The sequence below is a fragment of the Pseudopodoces humilis genome, chromosome 1 (genome assembly GCF_049639895.1).
Source record: "Pseudopodoces humilis isolate 2021_Gansu_Grassland_sample_001 chromosome 1, ASM4963989v1, whole genome shotgun sequence".
In the NCBI taxonomy this organism is placed as follows: Eukaryota; Metazoa; Chordata; class Aves; order Passeriformes; family Paridae; genus Pseudopodoces; species Pseudopodoces humilis.
In genome coordinates, this window is record NC_142200.1 from 19,836,527 (window position 1) to 19,843,644 (window position 7,118).

Below are 7,118 nucleotides of genomic sequence, written 5' to 3' on the forward strand. Positions count from 1 at the left end.
GCCTAACACATTGCAGGTGAGAAAGGACATGTATAAGTGTTAATAACAACAGCAATGATATCTCTTTAACGCTGCTTTCACTTTTAAATCTCAAATGTATGTTGCTCATATATATGTTTATTTTATGAATGAGAAGAATGAAGCATTGGGAAGGGATCTGACTTCCTCCCATTCAAGCAGTGTTTGAGTGAAGATTGAACTGAGGTTTCCAGACCCTGGCACATGGTCAGAACGGCCCCACTGTGGGAATTGCTACCTTTTCCACACTGTCTTTTCTCATCAACAGCAGAAATCTAGATTTGTATTTGAGAATGCACCTCTACTAATAGTACTGCTGGTTCTTACCATGCAAAGACTGGCTGAAAGAATGCACTTCCCAGTAAATAAAATGATCATAGGAGAGCTTCAGAAAGGACAGAAATGGTGCAGTTCAACTTGGGATCATTATATTTGAAATCAGCTATCTGAATGCTGTATTCTACCTCTGTTTATGGTAAAAATGTGTTTAGGAAGGACATAATTGCCAGTGGGAAAGAAATGGCCTTCTCTGGCCGTGATGGAGGGAAAGGTCATCTAGCTGGACAGAAATTCATTGAAAACCTTATTTTTTCACATTTTATATATATATATATATAAAGACACATTTTGCCAGACAATGCTTCTGGCAATGCAGATTACACCTTGCTCACAGAAGCACTTGGTGTATCACTCCCCTTCTTCTGCAACAGAGTAAGATCCCTATGCTAACCTAAGCAACTGCTTTGGTTTATAACTCTTACCGGGATAGTAACTACTTTTTTTTCCTTTCTTTAAGGACGTTTTATGTCTTCTTTAAGCAAGTTAATTGATCTCAACTTCTTCACTCTCATCTGCTTTCCTTCTTCTCAGTGTTCTTTCCTATATGCCCATTCTTCCTCATATGTTGCACACTGATCTGCTCCTCCCCTCCCAATGAGCCCTCCAGGGCAATGCTGTCCTTCAAGTGAGGGACCACTGTAATTGCTGTGATATGGTAGCCCTGATTTGGAGGTAGCTCTTGAGTTTCTGTCACCCCTCCTTTTTAATAACAACCTCCTAATAATAACTCCTGGGATCTTTTGGCCCAGAGGCTCATGGGTTTCCAGGCTACTGTGAATTAGAATTTATTCTGATCTGATCCTCTAGCATCACTGCGTTTTGAGGAGTCATTACCTGCTAGTACCCAGAATTACATTTATACAATAACTTGATAAGAGCTACTTATGCTATGATCATGAGGACAGAGAGCGTGGGGAAAGCCTGGATGTGCCTATAATGCATGCCCAGATAAGATGCCACAGCTGTGGGACCCACACACAGCAGTGCAGCACTGCAGGATGGAGCAAGTTGCCCAGAGTTGTGGATGCCCTCATCCTGAAACTGTTCAAGGCCAGGCTGGATGGGGCTTTGAATAACCTGGCTGAGTGAAAGGCATCTCTGCCTATGGCACAGGGTTGGAATTAGATGATCATTAAAGCCCCTTCTGACCCAAATCATCCTGTGATTCTCTGATCCCATTTATATCTCCATGCTGAAGTAGCTCTCGTGTCTGTGTGAAGGATACACAGCTGAGCAAGGGCTGGCCAGCAGAAAGAGTAGCTGCCATTTCTTCATTTCATTGCTTCATTGCTCTGCAATTTCACAAAAATAGTGATAGTAGTGTACAATCTGCAGCATGTCAGCTACAGCTGTAAAATAAGTAATTTTAAAAAAACCCTTATGATTACGTTTTATTGATATTTGCTCCTTTCTGTTGCCACTAACCATCCCCACCTTTGAGTTTTTCTACACAGCCCATGATTTTTTTCTTTTAATGAACATGCAGCAATTGGGCAGAAACCAATGAAATATTGTAGGCTCCTCCAGTCCCTGTTGCAAGTGTTGTGACGCCGCCTCTGTCTCACTACATTTGCAGGGAAACCTTTTGCCTTGGTAGCTTGCACATCCTATTGGTCTTAATGGCACACAGCCAGTCTGATGGATTAATCCAGGCTGTGACAACTGATAAGAGCTGGTGCTTGCAGGGAAGCCAGGGTACTGGAGATCTAATACTTGATATGTCCTTTGCTGAGTTGGAGATGTGCACAGACTGCTGGATATTTCCACTAGTGTGATTATATTTTAAATTTGACTTCTAAGTACTCAAAGTAAGCTATTTTTACAGAGTTATATATATTTAAATAGGATTCTTTAAAGTGCTGCTTTGTGGAAAGGGAGAGTGCAGGGCTAATTATGGTTGAGCACTAGCATATATCCAAGGCCATAACATACCTGTAATCTAACACATGTATCCAATTTTTAAGGGCAGCAAACACAGACTCCTGGGAGCCTCCACCTCCCATCCAGTCACTAGGTAGTTAATTTTCTAGATTTTAAGTTTTTGTCATTTTCATTTTCAAGTTCTTAATGAATTTATACAAGTCATAGAATACTGAAATGGGTGAGATACTCCTTAAAAGGAAAGCCACTGCCATCAAGGCCTCTAACTATTACAAAGTCACGCTGTTTTTAATGCAACATTGATGTGTATGTCACACAAGCTGTTTTGTTGGATTAGCCACATGACTCACATAGTATTATATCCTTTCCCTGACAGTATTCAGCAGAGGAAGGGGCAAGAAATGTCCTAATCATGTTTAGCTGAGGATTGGGGTAAACCATGACTGATTTCAAAATTTCAGTGTGTTGCAACTCTGAACACTGGTGTTTGTGTTCATGCCCTTACCAACTCCTACAGAGTTCTAGCCATTGGTAATATCTATCAACTGGGAGTCCCACAGTTGAACTGTCCCTCATGAGAAAGAACCTAACTTCATGTCACTCCTAAATAGGTCACATTTTGATTTCTTCAACTCTCCGTTCCAGCTTGCATCAGGAGAGAGATTAGAAATCCACACTACACATTTTCTGTATTTTAATTACCTGATGCATTTCTGTTACTCATGTTTCTGTGCTTAAGCAGAATTTTCCATCTTCAGGCTTATCCACCCTGAAGATAAGCTGTTGTTAAGGAAGTTAGAGTGTGAAATTGAAGGTTAGTATCATTTTGCATAAACTTTTTGTGTAGCTACCCCTTCCCTGCACTTGGAGGGCTTTTTAGAATGCATTCCAGAATGCTTCTCCTGCACACAGAGAGAATGTTGTGAAGGTGCCAGCTTATTCCCCACAGCTCAGATCCTTTCCCGCTATACCTCAACAAGCAAGGCAGGTGTTCTGAGCCAGGTGCAATGCACAGCAATATCATCTGGGCAGGACAACCATGTCCCCTGGCAAGCTCCACTTGTGCTACCCTTGTGCAAGCAGCCTCTCTGGAAGGTTGTTGATGACCTCCCCCAAAGCCTCCTTTAAGCCCTTCTGACTCTATTGTTCCTGAAATAGGGTAAAGTGCTGTCATTATGTGCATATGCATGGCTGGGCACAGTGCAAAGGAAAGGGCAGAGAGGGTTGTAGGTAAATAACTTGCCTGTGATTTCACAAATTATGCATAATACGGAAGATTAAAGCAATAAAAAAGGAGAACAGAAGGACAGAACTATCCCTCCATTTTTCATGTCTGCATTTGCTGGGCAGTCACAAATGCTTTGGTGTTGTGATTCAAGGAGAATTTTTGTCATATGGGTTAGTTTGGAGGTAATCTTGGTATAATTTCTTAGCTTTTAGAGCAATAGTATGTCCCAGGTGGAAATTTGCAGAGCTGTCAGTTTTATTTGTCTGTTGGGTTGTTTTTTTTTTAAAATTTACAGATTATCTGAACATTTGAGCTACAAGAGCAATGTAGAAATAGTTTATTCTGTAAGGACTTTTCCCTTAAAGGCAAGCTCACAGAGTAAAAGGTCTCCCTGGCTCTGTGGAGGGCTGGCAGGAGTTTCTGAGTGAAGGCCAAAAATATGTTCTTGCAGCAGTGTTTCCAAACTGATGGCACTACAACAGAGGCAGCTCCACTAGAGACGAAGCAAGCAAACCCACGCTTTGGCAGGATGGGGAGTTCTGCCTGCCTAGATGTAAAGGTAGCTGTCATCTTTTGAGCTTTATTTGTCTTTGCCTAAGGCACTGAGAGGAATTATGTTCATACGGTAAATAAAAATAGTCCAGGTAAAAATATCCTATGTCTTTATCCTCTCACTTTTATCTTACCCAAGAGTTATCTGCATCACTTGGGAAAGCTGATACTCTCTGAACACAGCACAAGCCCTATATAGTATTGAGTGCTGTGACTAATTACTGGGTAGTTACAAGTGCTGAAAAGAGCAAGGAAGAAGACAAGCCTCCTGAACTTTCCACTGTTTTTAGTCTTGCTTCAGCTGCCATGGGTTTAGCACTCCTTTCAGCTGGGGCCAAGAAGAGGTTTCAAATGACTGGTGTAAATGGACTAAAATTTCAGGGTAGCACATGCCTGGGAGGACATTCTCTTCTACCTAGCTAATTCCCAAAATATAATCAGCAGGCATCGGCTGAACTGAGGGAGCCTCTCACTTGTACCGTGCTTTACCCTGCTGGTTGACCTAGTTGCTGATGCAGGGAGTTACACACAAAGCCAAGCCTGTTAAGTGACTGCAGATTTCTTTGCACAAACAAGCAAACAAGAAATTAAAGAAAGGCTTCAGCAATGCTGATAAGCTTGTAGGGGCACTTAGGGCTTGTTTGTTTGGTTTGGGATTCAGTTTGGCCTTTCTTTGAACCCAGCTAAGATGGAAAGCTGTAGTAAGCTTCAGTGCAGCACACGAGGCCAGAGGAGGCCAGAGGCAGCTGCAGCTCCCTGGCCATTTGGGGCTTGCAAGAGCATACACAGCGTCAGTCCTGCTCTGTATGTCACGTTCTCCAACGCCCTGGAAGTGTTTGCTCTGTCATGCTGGTGTCAAAGAGATAAAAGGAAAGATTGAAACCATCTGTGCTATAACACACCCTAGTCAAAGGTGTCACAGGGTTTCTGTGAGACGAGCAGCGTCACTAACATTTCCATGTCTGCCTACCCATGATTATCATATCACTGAACATGAAAGAGACTTTGAGGAACTTTGAAGGGGAATTGCAGTGGAAAAGTGTGTAGCAATTTGTGAACAGTTGCTTGGCAAGGACTACATCATCCTTAAAAGATCATTTAACTGCTGTTCTAAATCCTTTTCACTCCTAAAAGCACACAAATAAAGAAATGCAAATACAGTTTGTACTAGCCACATATGTTTTAGGACTATATTTAAACACCATGTAAGTGTTCTGGGGTGGATTTAGAAATAATTTCAGTAATTTTAGAAATTTTTTTTTCAATAATTAAATTTTGCTTTTAGTACCAGGCATTTAGTACCATGAAGTGTAGAAGATTATGGTAATATATGATGATGTTGGAGAAGTGAGGCTTGCTCCTGTAGGAAGCCCTTATCCCTGTAACACAGATATGCAGGAACTGTTTTTATGTTCTACTTTGAAAGATTATTTGTGAACACTTTAAGAACTGAAGACAGGGTTTATGATGCACAGAGAGAAGACAGTTCATGGCTCAGTGGTGCTGCTGCTCAAAGAGCCAGGCACTTTACTGGTCATTTGTTGCTCTGACCTTTTTCAGAATTTTTCATCAGAATTTCAGAGTATTTTCATCGGGTGTTTTTCTTATTTTTAATACATCTTCAAGCAGGGAGAAGTGACTTCATAATTTTGTTTTATTAAAAAGAAGGACCATGAATTTTCCTTCTCAGTTTTACTATATCTATGAGGATAATAATGTGTATGCACTGTGGTACATGTAGAAGACTACAACTCGTGGATAACATTCAGGGCTGTGATGCTTTAGATGTGTAACTGCAGTAAGACAGAGGCAAACAAAGCTGATCTGCATATAAAATATTCTTTTAATGAAAGAGCACATGAAGGTAGATAGATCTTGCTGTTACAGCTACATTTTTAGGGTCCTAAAGACAATCACAGACTCTTTCAGCAACATTTTTGTGGGATGTGAATGGTCTAGAAACCTACACCTAGTTCTTCCTACAAAAGATGCTAGCGTGGATGAAACTGTGGAAAAAGTCTCATCACCAGCAGCACAAAGGAACACCCCAGAACTGCTTTTCATTTATAATATATTGCACTGCATAAACATTAATGGGCCATGGGTGTTAGAACCAAATCTTCTGAACCAGATCCAGCAGCCACAGATGTTACCATGGTAGTGTTTCCACCACTTCCAAGTGGTCTTCTTGAGCAGCTCCACCGTGTTGCCTCTTGTTCAGAGCCTGAGGCCTAAAGTCAGTCCCACAGACCTTCTTTTCCTACACAGCTGAATACTGTCCTCTCCTTCCCTTGTAACACAATTGCACAACCACAGCTAAGGTTTGCACTCTCCATGACAGCGCTGTCAACAAAAGATCTCTGCACGGTTTTTGAGCTGAATGCTCAGAAACCTGTACTGCAGCAAGTTCCCAAGGGCTGTGGTCACTGTCCCAGGCCTGGCAGTGGGCAAGATGACTTTGTACAATGCTTTTAGATGTATGATTTACCTTTTAGTCTGCCCTTTGGTGGGAGTTGGATTTAATGATCTTCTTGAGTTCCTCCCAATTCAGAATATTGTGTGATTCTAAGTTTCTAGTGTTTTCTACTTTTCCCACTTCTTGATATGTGACTACGAGAATATTAGCGCAACTGTTTGGTGAAAACTTTTGAGATCACTGGCTGCAAGAAATAAGAATAGAAGAGGACTTAGCCCTCTTTTCTTAGCTTTTAATTGAACACAAAAAACCAAATAATGTTGCTCACTTACTGTGCAATAGAAGAATCATCTGTCGGAGAAGGACAAAGAAGCTAATTTGTAAACTCAAGCTGTCCTTCAGTGCATGTTACTATGGCTGGTAAGATATAATGTCTCCACTGCTATTGTCACTTTATCCTGCCATGGAATTCTTACTCAGCTGAAAGTGTTAGTAACTGATCAATGGCCTGCTTGAGCCTGGATGTGAGCCGCTGTTTGCTGGATGAGTACAAAGTGCCAGGAGTAGCAGCTGGCCAAGGGCTGGCAGTAGGAAGAGGTGTCACTCCATCTGTAAAGAAAATCCTAAGTCATAAATGAATCAAACTAGAACTATTACACTATCTTATACAATGTTTTTAGAAGG